We start from the raw sequence: 27,489 nt of genomic DNA, 5'->3' as shown, positions 1-27,489 counted from the left end.
CTAAATAAATTCGTCGTTTGACTGTGCTCGAGAAATATGAGCGTCTGACACGATAGCATGCATGCTTTCCCGTTTTTAGCACCAATTACGCCATTCGAGTTAATTCAGGAAAGTTGTTTTGAAGATAACACCATGCGAGCGGCACATGTGTGTGCAAATCTGCGATTAGGTGAACAATCATTAGGAGAAATGTGCAGTGAAGGATCATCAGTCAAAGCGCTTACCGGAGGATGCAGTAGATTTCTTTGTTCAGTGTTTGGCAAATTCACTCACATATCCTCATCAATCATAGAAGTGATCTGGAAGTTAAAAAACAACACATTATATTAATCCTTTGCCAAAGTAAATGGTGTGCACGGTTACATATGTTGTTCTCAGTATTCATAATCCCCCGTTCTGTACCTTCCCTGCTTGATAATGTCACACTGCTAAATAAAGGAAGCACACGGTTAGGCTTATTCTACACATGGGATCATGTGCCATTGTGATCAGTGGCATTTATCAGCTAGTATAGGAGACAATCTAACCGTTATAGTACGGCAACTGTAATATTTTTCATAAACAACAGCTAAATTTAGGCTAATTTAGATCTTTAATAACATAAAAAAAGTTAATCCGACAACTGATTTAAACAAACGGACCATCCCAAGATATCCAACTAAATGCATTTTAAATTTTAAACGTTTGTTTAAACTGCTAATGTTTTAATGTAACAACTAAATAATTTTTATGACAATTCTCTTTGGTAGCCTGTAATAATTCTGAAAGGTGAATGAAACCTGTCACTGACAGCATCAGGTGTAGAAACAATATTAATTTCAAGCACATAAAATACCAAAACAATAAAAGATAGTGATAAATTCTCTGTTAATGACTTAATATTCATGAGTATTCTTTGCCATTCCATGATGGCACAACCAGCACACCAAATAAAAAGTAAGACTAAAAATAAAAACAAATTTATTGCTTAAGGATCTGTGGAAAGGCTGACTTGCCTTCAGGTTCCTGGTCACCCTGTAAGGGTTTACAGTATGTTGCAATAAGGACAGGCTGACTGTAATTTATACCTTACTTAATGTATGCGGTGTGGTTTGAGTAACAACAACAAACATTTATATCCTGTCTAAACTACAACACAGATTACCTGCTACAGAATAAATCCCACAATGAGATTAAACAACATACAACATCGTATGAGTTTGAAAGTCAATTTACAACTTCTAATTTACACCATTAAATGTTCTGGAAAAAAACAGACATGTAATTTGCAGACAAACCCTGGAAGCTTTTTTAGCACTAATGTAGCAAGATGAAGAAACGTGCAGAACTAAATTGTACAGCCAACATTCTTCACTCCAGCTCAATTATAACCAATAAGCAAATTCATCCACTGTGATAAATTAATGGACTCATCCTCGATTCAAAAAGTCAGGGTTCAAAGAAAATCCCAGAAAGTGCGCGTTCTTTTCGTAAATACGATCATTCTGAAATGACTTGAAGGCAGCAATAATCTGTTCATATAAAACTTTCTGTCTTTGTATATCTTTCTCATCAGCTGCTACAGCTCCACCATCCGTATCCTGTCATGCAACTGTCACTGAGCCTGAATAAGTGGATTTATAATCTAAAGGGAAAAAGTGACGATCTGTCTGATTTTCTGGCCTCCACATGCGAGTGGAGTGCAGGGGCTATTAGGTGTGCTTATTACTTGAATTCCTGCTATCAACCCCTACAGACCCACATAGCAGTAATTTCATATGAATATTTCAAGTCAGCTTTTGGAAAAGCAAAACTACTGATATCCTAATGGGATCATGTTTTGACTATTAATGGACTTGTTTATCCTGACTGTATTTCTAATACCCACATACCACTTTTGATATACCGGAATATTGTAATTGTGTCAGGTCACAGTGACTACAGATACCAGAATGATGACGATAATAAAAAGAATAATAACAACTTCCACACAGTATGCTATTAAATTACACTCAAATCTGTTTGGCTGCTGTGACCTTCTCATTTATTTTCTTATTTTTGAGTCAAATTAAATTGGACACGTCCTTTTAATTAACAAAATTCTCTACAGTACTTAAAAATTTGAGAACAGACAAAATGTGAAGTGCACATTAACGTCCTACTCTGAGAACATCCGCCAGTGTTGTTCCGGACACTATGCCCAAGGACTTACCGAAATAAGGTTTAGACACGAGGATCTTATTGGTTATTCCATAAGGACTGCCACTGCTCCAGATTTCAATGGGCTACTACCGTTTTAAATTGCAAAATTAGGTTATCGAAACCCACATCTGATGAAACATCCAGCATCATGATAAAATGAATTTAAAAATAATAAATCTAAAAAAATATATAATAAATTAATTAAAATTAAAATGCATTTATAAATATAAAAAAATATAATAAATGCATATCTTTCTGAAACATTTAAAAAACAATTAGCCAAATTTGATCATAACAACTAATAATAATGAATACAAAAACCTCTGCATGAACATGAAACTGTGACAAAGGGACTATCATTGACTTATGAAGAAAATATGACCTTCAGGCTGGATGACTGATCTGGAGTCACTCAGCGTGAGAGAAACCCATGAGATGGACTGATACTAACAATAAAGGAAAGACACAGTCGGGATACAGAAGGCCGAGACAGCAAAGGCTTGATTATCCACACTTTCACGGTCACGGAGCACAAACTGAGAGCCGGCTATAGCCGACCTCCTCCGGTTCTTGGACTGCAGTGGCGCTCAGATGGGCTACTGGATTGGGGTGTATTGTCTGTGCTCCACTCATTAGCTGAGTCAAGGAGGGACTTACTGGGGTGTTTAGCTCGCCGGGTTTGTGTGGCAGCTCAACAAGCTCTCCCCAGCTGGAGTATGGCTCTCACATCACAGCTGCACACTTACAATTAGTGCAGGTGCAGCTGAGGAAAGACCAGGCACAACACAGACAAACACACAAAGATAGAAAACACACACTTACAGAGGTGTTGCACACCGCCTATGAGGGCTGTTACATGCAAAACAAAGCGCTGATGATTCTAAAACCAGCTCATTCTAAATACCGACAATGCAAAAAAAAAAAGATTTTGAATTTAGAGGTTTTCCTGAGGTTTAAAAGTCAAGATGTGGATGTTTTGCCTAAATGGTTATGACCTTTACATGATAAAAGTTTAGCTTAAGGCATTTACATTAACTTACACATCATTAAGAATAATCACTGTATGATCAAGCATGTAAACATTTTAATAGGAATCTTTCATTTGCATGTTCAAATACACTTCTGTTGTTCCTATCTGAGCCAAAACTAGCATACCATTAGGAAGCTAAATTGTTCTGGATGAGATAATGCACCAACTGCATCATTTTCCAAATATTTGAAGAGAAAAATAGAAGCCAGGCTTGTGTTTGTCCCCTCAATCTCATATTGATCCAAAGAGCCTTGCTTGCAAAACATTATCACAAAACTGAGCACGGAAACAAATTACATGACAAAAGCAGGCATTGATTTGCGAATCGTTTATTAAGGGGACACTAAAAGTGAAATGAATTCCAGCATTTTAAGCTTTGTTTCTCAGGCACACAGTGAGGCAATGCAGAAAGCTGGAATGCAGAGGCTGTCTTGCATCTGGAGTCGTCTCTGATGCATGTCATAAAAGATGCCATTAAGCAGAATGGGCCGGCAAAACACACAACATGCAGAGCTGAATAATTCATTTAGGGCTCAACCCGCTGGAGGGACATCTTTTGTCCCCAATTGGTTTTCCACATCAAAATCTGAGCATATATTTGCTCTGACTGAAAAAAGGCACAACACGGGCATTCTGTGAACATACAAATTAGCAAGCAGGTGTCTTCACATGTGGTGCAGACCTTTATTTTTCTCTGTACAGTTCAATAGAGACTGCAGACTGTTGTCTGCCTTATTAGGCTCTTTTCCAGGGGCAGTGGGTAATGAGACTTCACACAGACAATAAAAAAAACTCACAGCCAATCACATGAGAGTGATGCAAGACATCTGTCACCATGTTTTCCGCAGCTCTAATTTACTCAGTAACTGTAGTAGGCAAGATACACTCTAAGAGGGGTCATCAGTGAAGAAGAAAAGGCTAATGTCTGTCTGCAGGGTAACAGTTACATGCTTTTCCATGTTATAGGGCACAGATTTTTGATATAGACCGATTTCATAGAGAAACAAAATTTGTAGATGTTTTAGAATTTTAGCTATATATACACACTGTGTGTATATATATATATATATATATATATATATATATATATATATATATATATATATATATATATATATATATATATATCTCATTAAATATAATTATTAATTATTATATAATTAAATTAATTAATAATATTTTAATATAATAAATATTAGTTGCATGATAATGTTTGTTTTTTAAAAGTATATACATATAAGCAATAAGCATGAATTATAATAATTAGTAGTAGTAGCTGTTGCACCAGTAATCAATATTACATGGATTTTTGTACACTTCTAAATTGCTCTAAATATATCTAGCTAATCTTGCTATGCATTTATAATGATGAAAATACATTTATTAGTATTATTATTGTTGTTGTTGCCTTTAAGTATTTCAATAAGAAATTATTATTTTTAATTGAGAAATTGCCTAATATTTCCAAGTTTCCCATGTCCATATAAATCCTGGATACTTCAGATGAGTTTCAATCTAAGGAAAAACCTGTTTCTTCTCAATCAAAATGCCTTTTTGTCTGAGACAGAGGGAAACAAGTGCAAAAACACATTTAAAAAGCATCACTGGCAGTAAACAGATTGAGTTAAAGATCCAATGATGCAAAGTGCAAATGTGTGCATATGAAACCAGAGAGGGCCAGGAACAAAAATCAAGAGAACGAAACAAGAATCAAGATCGAAACTACTCCCACAATGTGTTTCCAGCAAACCAAGCACTGTAACTCTACACGTTTCAGCAATATATCTAAAGATTTTTAATTACTTTGCTCGGCAGCTGGAAAATGCCACAGTAGCCCAAAAGTTCACAAGGCCCCTTTCATTCAAACTCCAGTTATACAGGCAAGCGTCCAAGCCTGCCAACCACTAAGCATTCAGCTGGGCCTCCACCAGCGATCCAAGTCGAGCAGACAGCCACAGCCATGCGCACAAGAGCGAGGGGCTTGCTGACACATCCACAACCCTGACGCAGGGCAGAAAAATGCACAGGCCCACTCCAGCCTTTTCTTTGCGGCCGAGCTTGAACATACCCAACAATTACAGAGCTATTTTCTCTAGAAGGGCAATTCCCTGTTTATTGGTATCCGCCTGTCAAAGGCTCTCCCTGTCAGTCCTCAGCAGGAGCCTTCCCAGTGGTCAATGGGAGATGATTGAGCGTAACTCGACAAAAATGAGTGGGATTCCGGTTTAGGCAAGCAGTGTTACTCTGGGCCGATCCACCAGCATCAGACAGGAGGGAAGCGGTTTCCAAAAGGATTAAAAACAATATGGTGACTTGAGTCGCTAGCTTGTAATTTTCCAATACCGCCAGTTTAAAAAAAAAATTACAGTAGTGTTAAATAGAGGGAATAGATATGCTGATGTGGCATTCAAACTAATGTTTTCACACTTTTTACTTCACTTTTATGCACTATTTAACCTTTCCTGTGTGACAAGAAGCCGCAGTCTTCTCTGCTTGGTGGAATATTTGTGTCAGGAAGCTAAAACTCAAATAAATCCATAAGAAAAAGCATCTACAGAAACAATGTTTACTGTGAAGAAACCACATGAAATGTTTCTGAACAAACCTTAATAAGGCTTCTGTGGAAATAGGCATCCACTGCTCACACAGAAAAATAATTTGGTGCTTTTGGAAAACAGCTTCCACCCTAGTTTCATCACCTCACTCTCCCTTTGTTAGAGCTCGGAAATGCCTGAAGTTAGGAATGAAAATACTGGCATGTCCCTGCAGCTCAGTGAGAGAGAATATTTCTGCAGCTGCGGAGTGAAGTCAGCTCATCAGAACAGAGCCAGCAGGCCAGGTTTCCTCCACAGATAACCATGTTAACCTAAAGAACTTAAACACCCACCTCACGTTTCACCGCGAAAGCATGTGTGCCATGAGGTTACGAGGCAATCTTTAGGAAGCACAGAACGCGATGCTTCAATTTCTGACAATAAAAAAAAATGTGTCATGTATGTGCCTTCAAAATGACATCACATGTAATATGAGATTGTATTCTGGTTTGCGTGTTCACACTCACATTTACATGAAAACAAGAAATCTAAAAACCAAACGTCAATGAAAGGCTTTGAGAAATGCATGCTGGGAGCTCCATCAAATACAAGTCAACAGCAGGTTCAGGCCATCAATCTAACCTTCGGCATGCGAGAGGCGCTGGCAATCTCTCAGCATTTTGCTTTGATTTGAATTTGGCTCCCACAGTTCAGATGCCACTGATACTTTGGCACATTTTGGATGTCAGAGGGACTGCAAACGAGATTTTTATATAACAAGGTATAATAAGGTAAATAATTCAAAACTAAAATAAAATAAAGTCAAAAATAAAAATACAGTGAGAAATTCAAATAATATATAAATTGAAGTTGAAGTTAGAAGACCTTCGAGCCGGAACAGATGTTTTCTTTAGTTGACGGCTGATTCAGTTTGCTCACGTCACTTACATCAGCGAGGGTCAGACTCTTCTTTCAATTCAATTTAAACCGCATATTATGTTGCAACTACTAATAAAGCACCCATCCAACTGGTGAGTGACTTTTTGTACTCACCAAAGCCAATTTTTACTTGCATTTGACTTGAGTGTTATTTTTGGAGCCTGACTGTATGTATACAACAGGGCTCATTCTCAGCGCCATGTGACCGTCTATCGTTGCGTACACTGTCAGCATGAGGTGCTTCTAAGATATAACTACCGCAGCCCTGGAATGTGATCATTGCCATTGGATGTGGTGGTATCATGACCTTATTGTCATTCCTCTCTGCTTTCCTATTAAGCGCACTGCTCCCAGTAATTTTCGATGAGTCAAGCTGCCTGACTGACGCACTCCAATTAGGCCCTGGCTAGCAGAGCCCTTAACTCCAGCACACGCTGTACTTCAGGCACGCAAGCAGCCGGGCCTTTTTATCCAGTGACAGCAGGGTGACGGTGATGACATCGAGATGGCCTGCTTGGAAGCCTGCGGGCCGCACTAAGGAGACAGAAATATCTTCCTTTGACAGACATGGATACATGGCGCTACGCATGCAGCTGTCTAAATGTTGCCTCTTTTTGTCTCTCGCTGGCTCTGGTTCTATCTTTCTCTCTTGATCCCGCACTCACTCTCTTGCTCTCTTTCATTCAATCAACTTAAGCACACTGACTTTTTGTCTGCAGCTGAGGCGAGGGGTCAGCGTTCGGAGGCTAACCTTTAGACACAAGCATTTGAGATGGATGAGGTTGGGGCGGCGACTGGAGCCTGAACACAACCCACAGACAACCTCAGACGTTCTCAATTAATCAGGTCACGGTGCAGGGAATAACTCACTCTCTGGTATCTGGGATTGAACGGTACAACAATCTGCTGCAGCTCACGCAGCCATGCAGATATTTGCCTCTCAAAACAGTTGAAACTGTGCTCGTGCATGTGTGAAATATCTGAGAACGTCAGCGATAGCTTATGACACTTAACCTTTATAGCTGAATGTGTCGTAATGTTAAGCATTAAGACTTGGCTCCAAAACTCTAAGCAGTCATATTAATCTTACAAAAATGTAACCAAGTCTTGTTACAATCCCCCCCCCCCAAGACATCAAACCCATTTTTAGAACCAAAAATTATCATTTTATGATAATTCTGCAAATTTTACCCTTAATTCTCGTTAACATGGTGCATCAAGACAATTTTCTTCGATAAGTTAAAGGCAGAAAATAAAACATTACTAAGTATAAATATTTTACTAATCAAACAATGTTATTTTTTCACATTACAAAAATGAAATTTGAGGTAAAATGTGATTAATTGTAATGAAAATGTCAAAGTAAAAGTCTTGCCAAAAATAAATGAATAAAAATATTATTATTATTATAACAATACATATTTATAACAAAAAATTAAAATAAAATATGAATATACAATATTACTATATATTTTAAAAATAAAAAAATATGATAATTTAATAAAACTGTATAATATAAAATGTATAAATTCTCATTAACAATGCATTGAGTGAATTTTCTTTCATAAGTTAGGCAAAACAATAAACACTGCTATTAAGTATAAATATATTACTAATTAAATTGAAGAAAATTGGTAAAATCTGTGTAATTGTAATGAAAAAATGTCATAAAGCAAAAAATCTTGGTGCCAAATAATTAATCAATAAATAAAGTTATATTATTATTATTATTATTATTATGGTTACTACAAAAAATGTATAATTAAAAATAAAAAAATATATACAACAAATATAGAATATAACATTATGAAACAATTGAAAACAAATGTTTAAAATGTATTATTATAATAATATACAATTCTATAATATAAAATGAGAGCCAAGAAGAGCTACCTACTTGAACAACTGTCCTATTCCTGCCATCACTTCCATTGAAAGAGTTCTTGAAATTCCACACTGTAATCAGAAGTTTAATAGTCAGTTAGCTAGACCCTCTGCTAATTAAACACATATCAGAGGCCCCTTTTCCCTCCCTCTCTGTACTTCATTAACACAAGCGCAAAGGCCTTAAACTCAGTCTGGATGTCTTTCAAGCTCTCCTCCTCTGAAGGTGTGGGGCTACAGGAGGCCTCGCTGGAGATGGAATCATTTTCATTCAGCTCTTGAAGGCCCTGCTGCTTTAAAATGCATACCACATTCCTCTTTCCTCGTAGACATTCAGAGACATCCTTACTGACACTATAAAATTTCCCTATAATCTCAGAACTTAATTGCTTTGTTACGGCAGTTCTGAGAGAAGCCCCACATCTGCGGGTTCTTCTGGGGGCCCTGAACCGAAGGTGGCAACGGGACCCAACCTGGGGAGTCTGGGGTGGGGGAAACCAAGAAACTTGGAACATCCGTCTTTTCTTTATGGAGTCTATAAAGAGCTCAGAGTTGGAAGAACAGAATGAAAATATATGATTGGAGGAGTAGTATGAGTACGCTGGATGTAATGCGTCGGGATGACTGCTGTCAGATACAAGCAAAATGGAGCTTTGTCAAATGAAAGCATCCAATCTGGTGCACACCGCCTGCTACGGATCACACATAAAAACTGGAAGTGCAATAAATACACATTTTAATGTTGGTCTGGGCAGAATCATAATAGGCTCAGATTTTCTATCCAACAGACTGCATCTGTAAATCAACTCCACATAGTTCTGCCAGTGAGCAACACCAACATCGTGAACGCCCTAAATCACCAGCAAATAAATGAGAGAAATTCATATAATCAGTGCAGCTGGAAGAGACAGTGTGTTCTGATAATTCAAGGCTTTGTTTGAGTTCAGCCTCCACCCTCAATAGTTCTCAAGCTCTTCCAGGGATCCAAACCAGAACAACTACTAGGAAGCTATTGGCTCCAAATATGAAACATTTTGGATCCAAGTGACTTTTTTCAGATGTCTGAGGGAAAACAAGCTGAAGGATCAATTCACATTGAAGATTTGGTTGAATATTTCTAAAAAAAAATAAAATAAAAATAAAAACATAACATAAAACAAGCATAAAATTAACACCACTATAATGGTGCTCATTTCATTTTTAATCCAAAAGAACTAAAAAAAAATTATTCAGTGAGTGAGTCAGTAACGGCTTGGAATGATTCACTGGATAAATGAGCCGGATTCAGACCACCATTCTGAATCTTTCTAACTGGCTCAGTAAAAAAGAAAAAAAGGAAACGGGGGTAATTTTGGATCTTCCAAGATTTTATACTGTCTTATTAGAATTTGACAATATATAATATAAAACTGATCTTTGGCAGTCTCTATATTAAAATGATGTTCCTATTATGCCAGCCAGATTTATTTTATGCATATGCACACTGAGAGCCTATATCTCATACATCTCAATCTGTGCAACACTGTGTGCTAGTGATAATATCTGGAGACGCATTCAGATAAGTAATTCGCATATCCTGTGCAGATGAATAGTATGCAGGTTTGTAATTGTGTAAGCAATGCAGTGATTTGTTTTTGTTCACTCAGACCCTGAGGGCTGGCACTCTTCACACGGCACAAACCGGGACTGCCAGGAACTACACAATTTGTGATATTATTCAAATGAGCACATTGTTTTCCTGTTTACTGACACGAATGGGGGGGGGGCACAACTCAACAAGATTAAATCATTCAGAAACAATCAGCCTCTGTGTGAAAGTAGCATTTTAAATGTATTGCTCAAATTATTGAGAGCCATTAATGCATGTGTCCACTCTTGATGCACTGTATATTACACTCATTCATCATGGCTGCATGGCCTGGCAGGCTAACAGAAAACATCTTTTGTAACCATATAGCTTCCTGTCAATGGTAGCAAACACGTCTGTGCATTTAATGATTCAGATGTTAGTTTTTATTGGCGAGTAACTGACATCTTGGATGTCATCTTGGCAACATATGCGTTTCAAATGGTTTTTAAAGTAAAGTCAAGCTTCACTGTGGAACATAGAATGTGAAATAATTAATCATGTTCTAGCCATTCTTTTCCACACATATCACAATAAACAAAACCTAAATCTTTGAAGTCCAAAAAAAGACCAATTTTTTCCAGTGAGCCTAAACTCAGTAGGTTACAAGACTACATGCATGCTCAAATGTATGCTGTGTTCTTGAATATTAGCTTTGGCATAGTGTCAAACTCTGACCCCTATCAGGATGATAGCTGTCACTGGCATAAACACAACACAGATGCACAATCCTCAGCCTCTTCAGAAGTGAGATGAAGAACATCCCAACCTAAGCTTTCATTTCCCTTCCACACAAAAAACATATTTCCAGAGGAATCACCACATCTGTCCCGCATTGAACAGTCAGTGCTCTTCATGAATGCACTTCTGGCATGGATAAAAGGGATATTTCAGCTTGTTTCAACACCTTCCATTCAAAAGGGGTGTTGAACTTAATCTGAGCCAACAATAAAAAAAAGTAAAGTAACTTGATGGCAAACCTCCATTAACAACAACAAAGTGCCAGTATATAGGCAATTCTTGGCAAAGCTGTATTATTTGACTGAGAGTGAGGGTGATGTATTATAGTAGCAGCTTTGTTTCGTAGGGTTTTTTTTTGGTGATAAATCAGTTTTTGGTTGACGCATATTAGGTACGCAAATTTACAGTCAAACAAACTGCGGTAATAAATCAAACGTTCAGGAGTCAGGTTCATTTCTGTGAATCGGTTCATTCAGATGAACGGAAATTCAGTTTGTTTAAAATGATTCACCGATTCATTATAGTCGCTTAGATGCTACTGCTCTCAACTTCAACTTAATTAGGCTGTTTTCTAGTTTATTAGATGTTTTTGTGTAATTTTAAGTTAATTGCTGTGACTAATTAAGATCATTGATGTTTTTGTGCTAGATAAATACTTGCACAAAAACAAAAAAGGCAAACATGAATGAATATAATCACAGTTACACTACTGTTCAGAGGTTTGGGGTCAGTAAGATCAGGTAATACTTCAGATAATACTTTTATTCAGCAATGGCACATTCATTTGATCAAAAATAATAGTAAAGACATTTATAAAGTTACAAAAAAATACTATTCACATAAATGCTGTTCTTATGTACTTTCTATTCATTAAAGAATCCTAAAAAATGATCGCATTTCCACAAAAATATTAAACAGCACAACTGATTCAAAAAAATCGAGTGATTTCTAAAAGATCATGTGACATTTAAGACTGAAATAATAGACCTTAGTCAGGGAAGTGTCATGTTTAATTTTTGACAGGAAGGGAAACAAGTCTGTGAGAGATACAAGTGCAGGGCGTTCAATGGTTTGTACAGTTGATTAACAACATGCCGATAGCTTAGCAGACGATACGTCTTAAAAAAAACCCTACAAAACAGTTTCGACAATTGAGTTGGCAAAAATTATGTGATCTATGACTTTTATTCAGTGTGTGTCATTGTAAAGACTGAGTCTATACTCACAGCTTATAATATATAATACATCTTACCAAGCCTTTAAAATAAATACCCTTAAAATAGCTTTAAAATGGTTACTTTTTCTTTGTAACTTGTAGTGTAGCTAACTACTTCAAATTATAGCTTCACTATAGTTTAAATACTTAAAGCACGAGTAGATTTCAGCTTGGAAAACTACAGTTTTAGTACACTGCTACTACTGGCCGAGGCTCTGCTATTATCAATGGAGAACACAGTAATTCACAGAGGTAAAGACTACCTTCCCACAGATCGAAAAGAGAAACATAGAATTGGGAGTGTTCCTCATCTCAGATGTGTTTTCCTCCTGTAACTGCGGAGGCTAGATATCAAAGAGAAGAGGAATCCTGGGTGCTACATGAGCTGGGATGTTGATGTTAATACCTATGGTGTGAGCTAATCCTAAGAGTGCTGACATCCTTTTTCTTTATCAAACGCACCATGTGGCTTGTACACATGCCCAGAGAAAACTTCACCATCAAAGTTATTTCTTACTGTGGTGCTTTATCATGTGGTATGGAAGACAATGAAGACATAAATATCACCTGAATGCAAAACATCTTCAGTCTAGATAAAAAAAGAAGAAGTGGCTAGACATGAAAACTAATGACTAATGTCATTCTGCACCACTAAATAATGGCAGTTTTCAAACAGGTTATCAAACTGTGCCATTGTTTGGTCAAACTGACTGCCCTGCCCCTAAACTCACACTAATATTTGGCCAAATGTTGTTTTTTAGGGTTGGGTTGCTCAAGCAGAGTAATATATTACGTTTTAATTACAAAATTACACACTTAAGCTTTAAATTATATTTTAAAATATATAAATACATAAATAATGTGGCCAAATTGTTCTCAGAAAAGTAAATCACCAGCTATTTTATACAATAGTATTTAATACAACATATAATTGTAAAATACAAATATGAAATTATTGAAATATTACGACTTGTTTTAAGAGATATTTAAGATAAGTTTTTTTAGGGACAAAAAATTATGGAAAAAAGTATAATAGCTTAATAGCTTAAATCTATTTATCTCATTTGAAAAATGTTTAGATAATTTACTGGGGGGGGGGGGGGGGGGGACAAACACGTTTAATTGCAGGTTTTTAATTTTCTTTTTTCATTTCTTCTATTCTCAAAATATGAATTTTGATCTTTTTTCCCAGTAAAATATCTAAGATAAATTTACTAGTGGCAAAATATAAACAAAATAATTAGCCTTGTTTTCAGAAAATGTTCTTAAAATTTTATAAAGTACCAAAAAGTATGAAAAAAATTTGAATATCTTAAATATACTTATCTTCTTTTTAAAAATACTTAGATATTTTACTGGGAAACGAGATGAAAATGCAGATTAATAAAATTTTTCACACTAAAGAACACAAAACAGAAATGAAATGGAATAAAGTGAAAATGAAAAGGAGAAAGCGTGAAAAAAGAAAGCTGTCGAGACCCCTTTCAGGAAGTATCGCCCCTCCTTTGCTTTAATGAGGTTAACTGTAAAAGCATGTGCAGGATACAGTCTCCCTTTATACACAGCAATGGAAAGGTCACCTGCTATCACATCAAGGCCCCCCTCTCGGTACAAAGCAAGTGTAAAATTACAATTACACCTTAATGAATGGCATATTTCATTACATACATGCTAATTAAGAAGGTTCGGATACAACTCTGGCTGTGATAAGCATCTGCTTTAGTACCACGACAGATTGTTCAATCCTCAGAGCTACATGTTGCTTTGTTCTGAGAGAGGGAAAAAAGACAAGAGCATATGCGTATTGGAAAAGGGTAGCGTTTGCGCAGCGGTTCTTGCGCTGCTTTCGGAGTGGGGGCCTCTCTCTCACTGCAGTGTCAGTGTTCCAGGTGGAGTGTGGGAGGAAAGGCTGGTGTTCTGGCTTTTGTAACGGGCACCCATCTCCACAGGCTGGCGTGAGCGCGCTAATCGCTTTAGCTGATCCCGCTCGGCTGTGTGTGAGGCAGATGTTTCTCAGGCCACAGCACTGCTCAGCGTTCACACTGCACTAAGCGAGATTAACCGCCACCTTTATATATTTATTTATTTCCCTCGTTCCCTCCTTGCCCCCGCCTGCCCCAATTCTTAATCCCTGACTAAAAAGCTGAGGGGGAAAAAAATAGTGCTATATTAAATCATTGTGTAAAGCACCCGCCGATCGTTTCACAGAAATGTGTTTTCCTCCACGAATTTCCAAGACCGGTGTTAGGGAGAACAGCCAAACACGCAATAAGACAAATGTTTACGAAACGGCGACGAGGCCGCTCCATCATATCGACGCGCAACTCTCGGAGGTCGTGGAAATATTTTCCTGGTGTAAGTCAAAAAATAAGAAACATTTGAAGTGAGAAACCCAAGCCCTTGTCATTTGATCTCTTTCCCCCTTTCTTTCTTCTCTGTTGTTCCATTATGCAGGTGCTGGAGGCCTGAGGGTACGAGGCATCCGCGGGACTGGGCTGTGTGCAGATGCAGCTACTCTGCGAATAAACACTACCAGACGTCAATTCAGCCCGGCTCTGCTTCGCTGTATATTACTCACAGGCTTCCAATTCAGCCAAATCAACCCAGCATGTTCCTCTATGCTCGCTGTGCTCCCATGAAAAGGCTTAATCGTACGGGATATGTAAACATCTCGCGGCTTAAGGCAGAGGACGGGAATGACCCACTGCCGGTACAGAGGACATTGTGCAAAGGTCAAACGTTATCCAGATGTTACGTACTTTGTTCTAAGCCGCTTGAAATGCTGTTACCGTTTGATGATTTGACATGAGTTTTGAGACAATTGGAGTCAAATTTACATACACTCATATAGCGCTTTTCCACTGCATGGTACAGCACGGTGCGGTTCGGTATGGTTCACTTTTGGGGGGTTTTCCTCTGGGTACACTACCTGGTACTTTTTTCAGTACCACCTCAGTTGAAGTTCCAAGCGAACCGTACCGTTACCAAAACGTGACGTGCAAACTCTGCTGATCACTGATTGGCCGGAGAAAATCATCATTGAACTTGCGGCACGAGACACAACAGACCCGCTAGATTGAAATCAGCACAGCCAGCGAAGGATCGAACGCAACTGTTTTGAATGAGCGCACCTTTCTTTTAACAACCAAAAAATTACGTTCCTCTCATTGATAGCCAAGGAGCCCGAGGATCCCGCCCAATCTAAAGCGGTACTAAACTGCAGTGGAACCACAAACCGAGCCGAACCAAGCTGTGCCGTGCCATTCTGAGCCGTGCTGAGCAGAGTCGTACCACGCAGTGGAAAAGCACCATTAGTGACCATATTAGTGACCCTTACCAACACTTCTGATTTAGTACTAGGGGTCAAACTGAATTTATTTTAAATAGTCGATGCTGATGCTAATATAAAAAATGACATATATAAGTTGCTGAATTCATCAGAGCTTTTGCAGAGAAAGTAGTGTGTTGCAAGTTACATACAAAGAGCTGTTGCGCTTGATGAAGATTCAAGATCGGCCTGGTTTACATCCTAGTCCTGTTTTCCCTCTTTTTCCCTAATGGTTATATCATTTTGGTTATCTGTCCAAAGTCTGTCAAAAGTCACAAAAAAACAGCAACAATAATAATAATAATAATAATAATAATCATCATTTGGTTATCAGTCCAAAGACTGTCCAAAGTCCAAAGTCACAAACAAATAAATATAAAAATACTAATACTAATAATAATACTACTACCACTAATAATAATAATAATAATAATACTTATTATTAAAAAGTATTTATATATTTGTTTCATGATAGTATTATAAAACTACCATATTATAAACCTACTACGTATGTGAGTACTTTGGACAAAAAAGGCACAGGAAACACTGCCTTAGATTCGAAAACAGTACTAAACAAAATGCAAAAAGGTACTAAAAGTAAGACAATAATTTAGCAGTACAGAAAGGACGAATATCTAAATTTACAGCCACTGAAAATTAACAAAACAAAAACACTGAACCATGAAATTTAAAGACAAACAATGTCAAATGTAAAGACATGCCGACCTGTGTGTTCTGCAAGCTGGGGGTAACGTCAGCAGCCCCCCCTCCCCCTCCCCTCCCTTCATATAGTCCGTGGGGAAGGTCCCTCCGTGAGCTCCCGTCTACACTAGGGTCCACCGCACCTGCAAAAAAATAAAAGACACGTTACACCTTCAGCTTGAAATTAGAGTATCCTCCCAGGACCGCTCTCCAAACCAGAGTAATTCACTTCACACGCACACCCCTGACGATCTGACATTTCCCGCTCTACTGATGTATCCCGCACAGGTCTGGTACGGCATGTTTTGTTTGTGTTGCACTGGGGAGTTTTCAGCTAGAGTGACATCAAATGCAGCCACCCTGGGGTGTCTGGGAGTAGAGACTCCTGCTATAACCCGCTTCCCTCTGCTCACAAACTGCGTCCTTCCAAAAGGTTATCATAGAGCTGCTTTGTCGCTCCTAATACAAAATTCATTACATATAGCAGTTCCCACACTTTAATACGATACGTTTCCTGAACGGCTGGGTGAGCTCCTTCACAGTTCGCTAGTAGGTAAGGACAGCGTAAAACAGAGGGTAAAACCGGACAGAGACGCTTTGTGAAACTGCAAAAGCGCCATAAACATGTAAAGCGGTATGTGTCAGCAGCAAATCTAATTTACCGACCTTGCAACCGATCGCACGTTGCCAGGTAAGCCAATTAAGTGCCTATTAACCCTGTATAAGTGATAGGGGTGGAGAATCTTTGGTTTCTTGGCATGAACGGCCAACCCTGTTGACAGGGGTACCGGGGCCGCTTTCTGAGTGACAGCGACGGGAAGGTCAGCCAGTAATGTGCGGCATGAATGTGCAAGTGATAATGACAGGGCCCTCTCATCGTACCCGGCTCGGATAGCTGCTAGCTGGATTGGATGGCCGACCATCACATCTCTATGAGCATGATGCACATATGTTCTAAGCTGACGAGAACAGGATCAGCGGATGACGATGTGCAGCAATGCCTGCGATTGAGCAAACACTGGAACACTGAGTCTCTCTTGTGCTGGTCAAATTGCAAAAGTAAGACATAAGGAGAAGAGCCAAGCTTCTAACTTATCCAAGCAGCTGTTTCAAAGCAGTTTTTTGGACCTCATCTAAACCAAGAGGGATCCACATCCTCACTGATACGCATATCATTTGGACATTTCTACATTGTGAGTAAATTACACACCAATGCGACAAAATTTTGCGACAGGTGACTAAATTTCTATTGATAGCAACTGGCTAATCAACTGACTGAGTTAGATGCTAAGAATAAGTTTTGCACAGATATAATTTTCACTCGCCTACACTTGAACACTATGCATTTGAGAGAATATGCAGAATATTCTGAAGCATCATAAACTGACTTTCTATAGGTAAATGGTTCTCTCTTGTTTTTTTCTGAAATTTTTCATTGTTTTTTAAATCAGTTTGCATGAACATAGACAGCAAAATTAATATTCATTAACCCAGCAGCTCATCAGACCTTAGTAAACTTTATAATATTAGCTGCAGAATTCACAGGAGTATTAACAGTATTATTGTTGTTTTTTTACAGACATACTGAATGACAAAATCTAAAAGCAATAGTTCAGTAAAAATTCTGTTTAATATGACAGATATGCATTCATACATGATTGAAGTTTAGAACTAAAACATGACAATCTTAAAAAAATGCAAGATTGACTGATGTTTTGTTAAATGTGTAGTTGCATTCAAATCATAATCACAAGCTCTTCTATTTTGTGAAGATAAGCTGATTTTATTTAGATAAGATAAGCTGATATATTTATAAATATTTAGGCTATTTACAAGCCAATGGCAATTCTATTACCAAGGTGTGTGTAAAGGTTTGACATCATAAAGACCCAAAATTTACACTGAATAAGCAGTTGAGTCATAATTAGGGACCAGAATATCACTTGTGGATGGGTTCTTTAACTTGGGTCAATTAGCAATGACCTACTAAACTACCAAAATACCCTAAAACCACATGAAAAACACACTCTGAACACATTAGCAATCACAAATCAAGAACATGAAAAACATCTACAACACCCTGACAACATGGCAACAATGTTTGGATGGGTAAGTGAACATCATAAACAGATATGAACAATCAGATCAAGGATTCTACTTTAGCAACTACTTTAGTCTTTGTGCAAGTGGAGCAATTGACCATTTTACAGAAACACAATTAGAGGCTGTGAAATGAATACATGCTTCATTCCAGGAGAGGAAGATTGCCATTTCTGCATATTTGAATCCACTAGAAGGCAATCACTGAAATATGCAAACATTCATGAGAAAATAAATGTAGTGGAAAATTTGGTGCATATCTGCAATCAACTTTCATGTGCAGATCTAAGAAGAAAGAAGGGAGCTAAGGCAAATCGAACTGATATCGAGTATCAACTGTTTCTCAATGAGGTTTCAAAAAGCCCTCAAAAACATGCTTGAGTAACAGCATGTGTTTCAAAATGAGACAGATTATTGGAAGTGTCAATACAGTTACTGATACAGAGAAAACATCTGCATATGCTTTTAAAATGTGTCGATCCTCTGTGATCACTCTTTATGAAGTGCTATATACAAGTCATTTTCCACTCACAAGCATTGGACAAGTGTCTTTAAACTGCTTTCAGGCCTGTTCTGACAAAGTCACGGACAACAATTGGGAAAAAAACTGACTAAACGCATAAAATAAAATGAAATTAACCATATAATTATCTTTTATATAGCCCAGTATTTGCCAAAGGGGTTTCCCTGCATTGAAAGAAATAACAGTAGTATAATATTTTCATTTAGACATGATATCCTAGACTTTATGTACTCTTCAACCTTGCACAATTCCACTGATTTGCTTCAACCCTTCAAAATCATGACCTTTCTCCAACCTCTAAACGCGGTGAACTACATTAGACGACATGCACGTAATTCTCTGCATCCTAAAATTTGGGCATAATTCTAAAAGAACCAGTAATTTTCACATAACACACCCTCAATTCAATTTAAACAGACTACTAAATGTTGAGTCATGACATACAGAAAGAAAGAAAGAAAGAAAGAAAGAAAAAAAAAATCAATGTAGCCAGCAGTGCAAACAGTTGATAATTGCGAATGGAAGTGGGGGGCGGGAGTGCAAACATCATTTGTTAAGGTGAAACAGTACAGTTCCACACTACAGACAAGAGACGGGTGGCAAAACCCTGCCAAAAGCAATAATTGATCATTTACATGCAAATAGAGAAAGCAAAAAATGGGTTCAATCTAAAAAACAGTGAGCGTTTTGAAGTGCCGTGTCGCACAGGCATCCAGCAAAATCAATTCACACTCTGAAGAAACCGTTTTCCTCAGCCGGAGATAATGTGCCACACTATGGGTTGTCAGATACTTATCAGAGGGAAATTAGCTAAGGAATACTCCCCCCACCCAAAAAACCAACAGGTCAAGCGTTCCACCTCGCTCCCAAATCAGTGATATCATCAACTGGAGCTCCAGAGTAAATGTCAACAATTGAAATGATTTGAGCACAGTTCCTTCCAATTGGTCATTTCTAAAATGTCCTGGGGATATAGCAGAAACCCGATACTGTGTAAGAATGAGTCCTTCTGTTGTATAGCCACTTCTGCAGCACACTGCAAAGCCATTTAGTGCCATTTAATCTGATTAAAACACATCTTTTTCTTCTGATTTAAAATACAGGATAGATTTTCCATCTGAGAAGTTTAACAAAAATGTGTCATTTAACTAGCTTTTTTCTTCTTTCTTCAGTTCACTTATGATGAAAAGTGTCATTTTTCCATTAACAATTCCATTAAAAATTGTTAAGTGTTACAATACTTTCTCCAGATTAATATGCAGAGACAACAAGTAAGCCATTTGCAGGATGAATCTCTGGTGGCACTATCAAGCATTGCTCTGTTTGCCTGAAAATCCCAACCAGTCCAACACAGCAACACCGGTTCAGCCAACAGAGTGAGTTTGGGGTGAAACTATCTGTTCATCAACCAATAAAAGACAGGAGGAGTTTTCAGGAAACTTGTTCGAAAACACTCATTATTTATGATTCTAGCAGTACAGAAATAACGAACTTTACCTTTAATGACGCAGACAACAGTAAACTTCTAAAATTTCGAAAAATTCCTTTGGCTCAAATATCTGTGCACAAAAAGAGCCCAAGTGGAAGAGTACTAGTTGCATTAAAAGCATAACTGTGCAGAAATGCATTCAATGCCCAGGCCAGTTGTTCATGCCTGTCAAAGAAAAGGCCATCCAAATACAGATCTAACAAAAAGAAACTTGAATTTTTGTTTAAGATATATATTTTAATATTATACTCTCTGCTAATGTAATATTAAACAATTGAAAATTTTTCAAAGAAGCAAACATGATTTCAATGATGATCAATCAGATGCATCAAAAATATTCAGAATATTAAAAGATAAATGCTTAATAAAATAACTTTAAAATGCCTGTCAGTGGCTAAGTTCACAAATCAGGACTTGTTTGTTTTAGTCTTAACTGTAACTCACATTCACGACCTATATCTGTCATCAGTCTGAACAGACCGTGACGCTGAAAGGAGCTGCACAATAACGTCACACACATTATCCACATAATCTAAAAAAAATTACCATTATTATACCATATAAATTATCATATCAAATTTGTTGCAAACAATAAAACAACTATTTTAGAATCTTTCTGTCATTCGGTTTACTTTTTTTTGGATGACAGCAGTGGCTAATAGCAAGTTACCACAGTTTTACCACATGATAATTTAGTGGAAACTGTGGTTACAATTGTAAATTTTTGTAAGGACATGTATTTATAAACCCCAAACCCTATATTTGCAGGAAAGTCCATCATGTAAAATGAAGACAATATCTGAAAAAAGTACTCATTTTCTATCACTGACAGTTAAAATTTCCCTCAAATTATACTTGAACCAAAACATCTCTGCCAAAAGCACATCCATCAAATAAATACACAACAACAAATAGTGTCCTAAATCAGTGCGTCTCAAACTGTGGTACACGGAGTGCTGCAGCATGTACACTATTTACTAGGGATGGGCATTTTAGGTCATTTTAGTCATTCAACAGCTAAACTAATACAAGTTGTTCTACTTAAATGTTATCTGTTCTCCATCATATGACTTCAGAAGACTTGAAAAACACAGCATAAGTCATATGGACTACATTTATGATACTGTTTTCTGTTGCTTTGTCATTATTATGCCGTTTGACAGACCTGAGTATTCAATGACTTTAACAGTATGGAACAAAAGACAAAAATATATATATATTCTTCAAAACTTAAGAATAGCAATTCTTCACTCTTTTTGCCCTACTGAAGTCAAATGAGTTTAGAACAACATGAGTAAATGGTCATTTTATTTTGGGTAAGCTATTTCTTTCAATACAGAAATATTAATATTGATGACAAAATGTGTATACTGATTGTGGTTCACAGTTCTTAAGTTTCCACAAAGCTGAGAAAAATATTAGAGGGAAAATTGGTAGTATTTAGAAGTTCCAATTTGATTGAATGTGGTTCTTGGCCTGAAAAGTTAGAGAACCATTTGATTACAGGCCATTTGAGATCTTCTGTTACATTGATGACTGTTTACTTGTCAAAAAGTACCTCCGGAGTCCAACATCTCTCATCCATTTAGACATCATGTGCACACTGAGTCAAATGTCAGCGATTCAAAACAAACATGACAGGAATACAAAAATCAGACTCCATTTTAGCTTCTCCATTCTCTCAGCTCCATTTAGCCCTGTCACATTCACATTCTGTTTACCGCTACTGTAATTAACAGAGGCATCACTCTCTGACTGAGACTCCGCATAGCGGTAAAGGTACATTATGCAGCGTTTTGCTATGCTAATCCAGGTAATTTGCTTCATGCTGAGCACACTTCCCCAGTGTCTTGATTAACGATTCATTTTCCTGCATTAGTACCCTGATCAAGATATGACACATGGCATCTCATATATTTGTTCTTAGAAAGAATGCTTTTCTTGAAATCATTCATTTGCTCGTAGATTGTTCAGTTGCCTGCAAATCTGCCCATTTGGGAAGCCATTCAGCAAAGCCTGTATAAGCTTCTTTAAAGCAGATTGAAATGAGTGACTGGTCAAGTCCTCCAAACTGCCTTTAGCCTGTTTTTTGGGGATAACAGTCAGATACACATGGCCTGGATATAAACCAAAACACGGTCAAACCAAAACAGAACAAGAGTCCGAATATACATACTTCAACATTCAAACAGCAGTACTTGAAAATTATGATCTCCAAAAATTCTGTATTGATAATTCACTGAACAAACAATACCTGGATGGCATACTGCATCTTCTGAAGCGTGCAACCATCTTATTTGAAAAATGGGACTAAAACGTTTGCATGTGTCTCTTGCTCATCAAGACTACAATTAGCCTATTTGATCAAAAATACAATAAAAACAGTAATTTTGTGAAATATTATCAAATAAATGTTTTCTGTTTTCATATATTTCAAATGTAATTTATTCCTGTGGTGGTAAAGCTGAATTTTAAGCAACCATTACTCCAGTCTTTAGTGTCTAATATACTGATTTGGTGCTTAACTAACATTTCTTATTATCAATGTTAAAAACAGTTGCCCTGCTTAATATGTTTGTGGAAACCATGACATTTTTACCAGGATTTTCTGATGAACCGAAGGTTAGAAACAGCATTTATTTGAAATATAAATCTTTTGTAACATTATAACTAGGGGTGTAAGAAAATATCGATACACGTGAGTATCGCAATATTTTGTTTGGCGATACTGTATCGATTCTCCAAAACGGAATATCAATATTAAAAAAAAAAAAACATACAAGATTCATGGCAGTTGTTTCGTTTTGAGTTCATATCCCGACCGCTAGATATCAGTCTTCATCTCTGAACTTAAACAGTGACAGAAAATACTAGCATCAGGGCACTCCACTAATGTTAGTGTTAATATAGTTCACTGCCAGTAATGGAGGATGAAAGAATTGTTCCAGTTCTCGTTTCGATGTACAAAGCTGAAGTGTTGCACCATTTGGGCTTTTGTGGTAATGTCCGCCCCGGGACCGCGGCGAGAGCGCAACCTCGGTTCTGCCGCTTGCCGCATCCCGTGTTGAAGAGTCTTTGCGCGGAGCCCGGCGAGGGGTAGAATCGCCCCGCAGCTGCAGCTTTCTCTCGTAATTCGGGGGCATTTTGTGCAGTTGGGGCGGTGCTCGCGTCGCGGTCTCGGCGATTCCACGCGGAACATAAATACAAACTGAAAAACCTGTGAAATCCAAGTTAAAAAGTTCTGAGAATGTTTAACATCTGTATTCATTTGATTGTTTTACAATTGTTTTGTTTTCTTTAGGAATCCTGCAAGCACTTCATTTTTCATTGATATTAAGCAGATGTAATTTTTTGTTCAGATCAAATGTTATGACATTGCATGCCACAATTGTAAATTTAAACTGTGAAACTTTAAACTAGAGTCTATAAATATATATTTTTATCTTTTTATAAAATACATTTTATACATACATTTAACTAAAGAATCATGCAAGCACTTGAATATTTCCCCCTTTCCTCGTACTGCACAAAAAGTGGTTCAATACTGTTGAATGTTATGGGACTGATTATTGCAAATGCAGATCCCAGTGTGTTCTGCAGTGTATTCTGGTTAAACTATTTTTATTTATTTATTTTTTGCTAAGGTTTTCATATGGTGGTGTGTTCTTAATGACAGCTTTCCTAAAAAATATATATCCTATTCCTAAAATAAGAAATATCCCAATATATCGCCTTGCTTACAGTATCGCAATATATCGTATCGCAACCCCTGTATCGTGATACGTATCGTATCGCCAGATTCTTGCCAATACACAGCCCTAATTATAACTGTCTTTACTGTCACTTTCGATCAATTTAATGCATCCTTGATGACTAAAAATTAATGCATTAATACACACACCTGCATACTATAGTGCATACTCAATAGTTAAGATCAATTTCAGAACATATTCTGAAATGCAACACAGGAATTCGGACGTAGCCTAGAGCTGTGTGCTCATTCACGCGAGAGTCTTTATGAATAACACTCGAAGGGGATGTCGGAGGTCTTATCAAGGGCAGAGTGACTGATGATGATAGCAGCAGCCCCTTATTACGTCAACTGACTCTATAAAGACAAAGCGCATTGAGCTATTATATGCAATAACTAAAGCAATAGTTCTGATCATTACATCCTACGCTCGCTGGATGTAAAGAGAGAGAAACCAAATTTTCTAAACAAATCTTTAAGGCAGAATTTTCATATTCTCCATGAAGCTTGATGATCTCTTGCTCACCATGCTAGAATACTGATCCGTCTAAGTGGAATCATGCTGTTTGATTCGTTCATTTGTATGCCTGTCAAAGGGAGCGCTGGAAATATCTCATTTTCCTTTGAGCCAATACCTCATCCGTCAATGGGAACAAAAGGTCAGACACATTACAGTGGTCTGACTGAGTTTGTTCAAACCCAACCGCTGCTTGTCTGAGATGAACAATAACATCCCTCAAACAGTAAATATAATTCATTTCAGGGTCTAAATGGAAGCATGTCGCCACAGGGTGAAGAACCAAGTGCTGGAAAATTAAACGTTCTATGAAACACTCTAAAATACTTACAATTAGGCTTATTTCAATATTCAGCTAAAAATGCTCAATAACATCCAGTAAAAACAACATAGCAACTGTTTGGTGTGCTAGGTCACATTTAAGGACATTTGACCGTACTAAATGATATCTAAGAGCTCAATTCTGGGAAAGCTACTTTCACACTATAAAACTACAGTGGGTTTATCTCACTACAAGCTAATACCAACATTAGCTGACTTCACTGAAGCTACTTAAACAGCCAATCTTCCTAAAGACCCATGAAAAAGAAATACACCAAATATTGAGAAAAAATTGATTGAAAAAGATTGATGGGGGCAGATGGGGGCAGTCGTGGCCTAATGGTTAGAGAGTCGCACTCGTAATCCAAAGGTTGCGGGTTCGAGTCTCAGGTCCGGCACGGATTGTAGGTGGGGGGAGTGAAAGTACAGCGCTCTCTCCACCCTCAATAGCACGACTGAGGTGCCCTTGAGCAAGGCACCGAACCTTGCTCCCCGGGCGCCGCAGCATGGCTGCCCACTGCTCCGGGTGTGTGTGTGTGTGTGTGTGTGTTCACTGCTGTGTGTGTGCATGTTGGATGGGTAAATGCAGAGCACAAATTCCGAGTATGGGTTACCATACTTGGTCGTATGTCATGTCACTTTCACTTTCAAGATTATGGAAAGTTAATTTCATACTTACTACAAGCTAATAAAAATATTAGCCAACTACATTGAAGCTGTTTAAACTGATAATTTTCCTGAAAACCCGTGACATGGAAATACACCCTATGTATTTAATAAATTCATCTTCTTGAGAATGATTCATCTATGCCACATCTAATTTTTTTTTTACCTTGAAACAAAATGTAACTCCTCAACCCTCTTGTGAAACGACTGACTTCTCTCTGTTCACATATAATGCACTTCTCCAATCATTTAGTCCACTTAAACCTGCCCTTTTATTACAATTGACTGCACGATCGCATTCAGATCTGCCTTCATCCAATCAAAAATCATTGGAGAGAACCAAGGCAGCGTACTATATTTTTCCTTTTTAATAATCTGTTTTAATCAGACATATGTTGTGATACCAAAAAAATAAAAAATGTGTTGCTACTAATTTCATTAAATATATAAAATAAAATTATACATCCAAATGAATTTACATCCAAACAAACCAGTTCACTGTAATGAATCAAACTTTCCAACACTACTTAAGAGAGAGCGTCATTTTACGGTCATTTATTGCTCTACTAGAATGAATCAGACTTTCCAAAGCTGCATATGAGACAGAGGATAGTTTAAAACGAACCCATTCAGAATGAATTGAACTCTCCAAAGCAACATATGAGAGAAATGATAGTTTAAGATGAACTGATTTATTAGAACAGACCAGACTTTCCAATTCCACATATAGTATGAGAGAGAGAGCTGTTTAGTTGAACGTGTATATGATTCTTCCTTCTGGCTTTTGACGAAAACCACCTTGTAAAAAAGTAGTTTGTTACTGGAAAGCTACTTGATCTACTGTCAGACTACTAAGAAATGCAGTTAGGATAGTTTTGTCTTTCATTAGTTGTGCTAGGATTGCTTTTAAACAAAACAGAAAATGTAGGGAATGAAATGCTCTATTTTCTTGTTTGACGGACAGAGCCGAATCCCTTGTGTGCTCTTGACACCACAGCGGATCCCAGTGATGATGCAATTCCAGACCTCATGCCCGGCTACAGTGAGTCACAGAGCAGAGCAGGCTATTTGGATCACAAAAACTCATCTATTATTACACCACACATGTCACAACTCCCAGTGGCCCCCAAGAGCCTGACACACACACCAAAACAGCTGCACACACTTATACATAAACACATCACCCACTGAGACAAGACAGAGATAATAAAGAGCACACTTATATGGAAACATAGACAACTCCATAAAGCACTTCTGTATAACACTTCTCATTGTGCACACTCTTATTTTCAATAAAAAGCTGCAACTGAAAACTATAACTGAAGTGTTTTCACTGTTTTCTCTACAAAAGGTGATAATTTGCTACACTAGATGATCCAGGTCCAGGAATAAAGTGCAAATCCACTTGCTTTTTATTTCAAGAAGGTTAAAGGTGCAGTGCTATTTTAGTATAAATTGTATGCTATTATTTATTAATATTTGTAATTAGTTGATTTGTAATAGTTACAGTCTTAGCTAATAATAAACAACAACACAGCAATGGCAAAGTGTTTCTACAACACTAGCAGGTACTAAACACTGTACATCTGTCCCTCACATCCTTGTTCTCATTTGCAAAAATAAACATGGAGTTTAACCATCAAAAATTATTGTGTCATTACGTATAGCCCAGTTGGGCCATCCAAACAAATGGACTTCAGTGACCTAATAGTGCAGAAAATGTACTCTTCGCTTTTAATTGAAATAGTTCACCCAAAAATTAACATCATATCATAATATGACATACTTTCTCCTTTGGGACAAAAAAGTTCTACATGAATTTTCCATACAATAACAGTGACTTGGCTCTTATGCTCCAAAATGAGCAGCTTAAAAGTAATCCATAAGACATATTTTTTGCTATATTTTGTCTTCTAAAGTCTTCTAAAGATAGCTCTAAC

At 37.5% G+C, this 27,489-nt stretch overlaps 1 protein-coding gene across 1 annotated transcript in view; it reads right to left on the bottom strand.

Moving 5' to 3' along the window:
- zmiz1a (zinc finger, MIZ-type containing 1a) overlaps positions 1-27,489 on the bottom strand; it is a 125,540-nt gene that overhangs the window by 76,316 nt on the left and 21,735 nt on the right. The window contains exons 2-3 of the mRNA XM_079440061.1: positions 16,207-16,325; positions 225-299 (exon numbers count right to left, since the gene is read on the bottom strand). The gene's annotated coding sequence lies outside the window, so the exon portion shown is untranslated. The remainder of the gene's footprint in view (positions 1-224; positions 300-16,206; positions 16,326-27,489) is intronic.

Source organism: Barbus barbus (genome assembly GCF_936440315.1).
Source record: "Barbus barbus genome assembly, chromosome: 18".
Taxonomy (NCBI): domain Eukaryota; kingdom Metazoa; phylum Chordata; class Actinopteri; order Cypriniformes; family Cyprinidae; genus Barbus; species Barbus barbus.
Note: the sequence above shows the minus strand (reverse complement) of the source record. Positions and strands in the feature narration are given on the sequence as shown.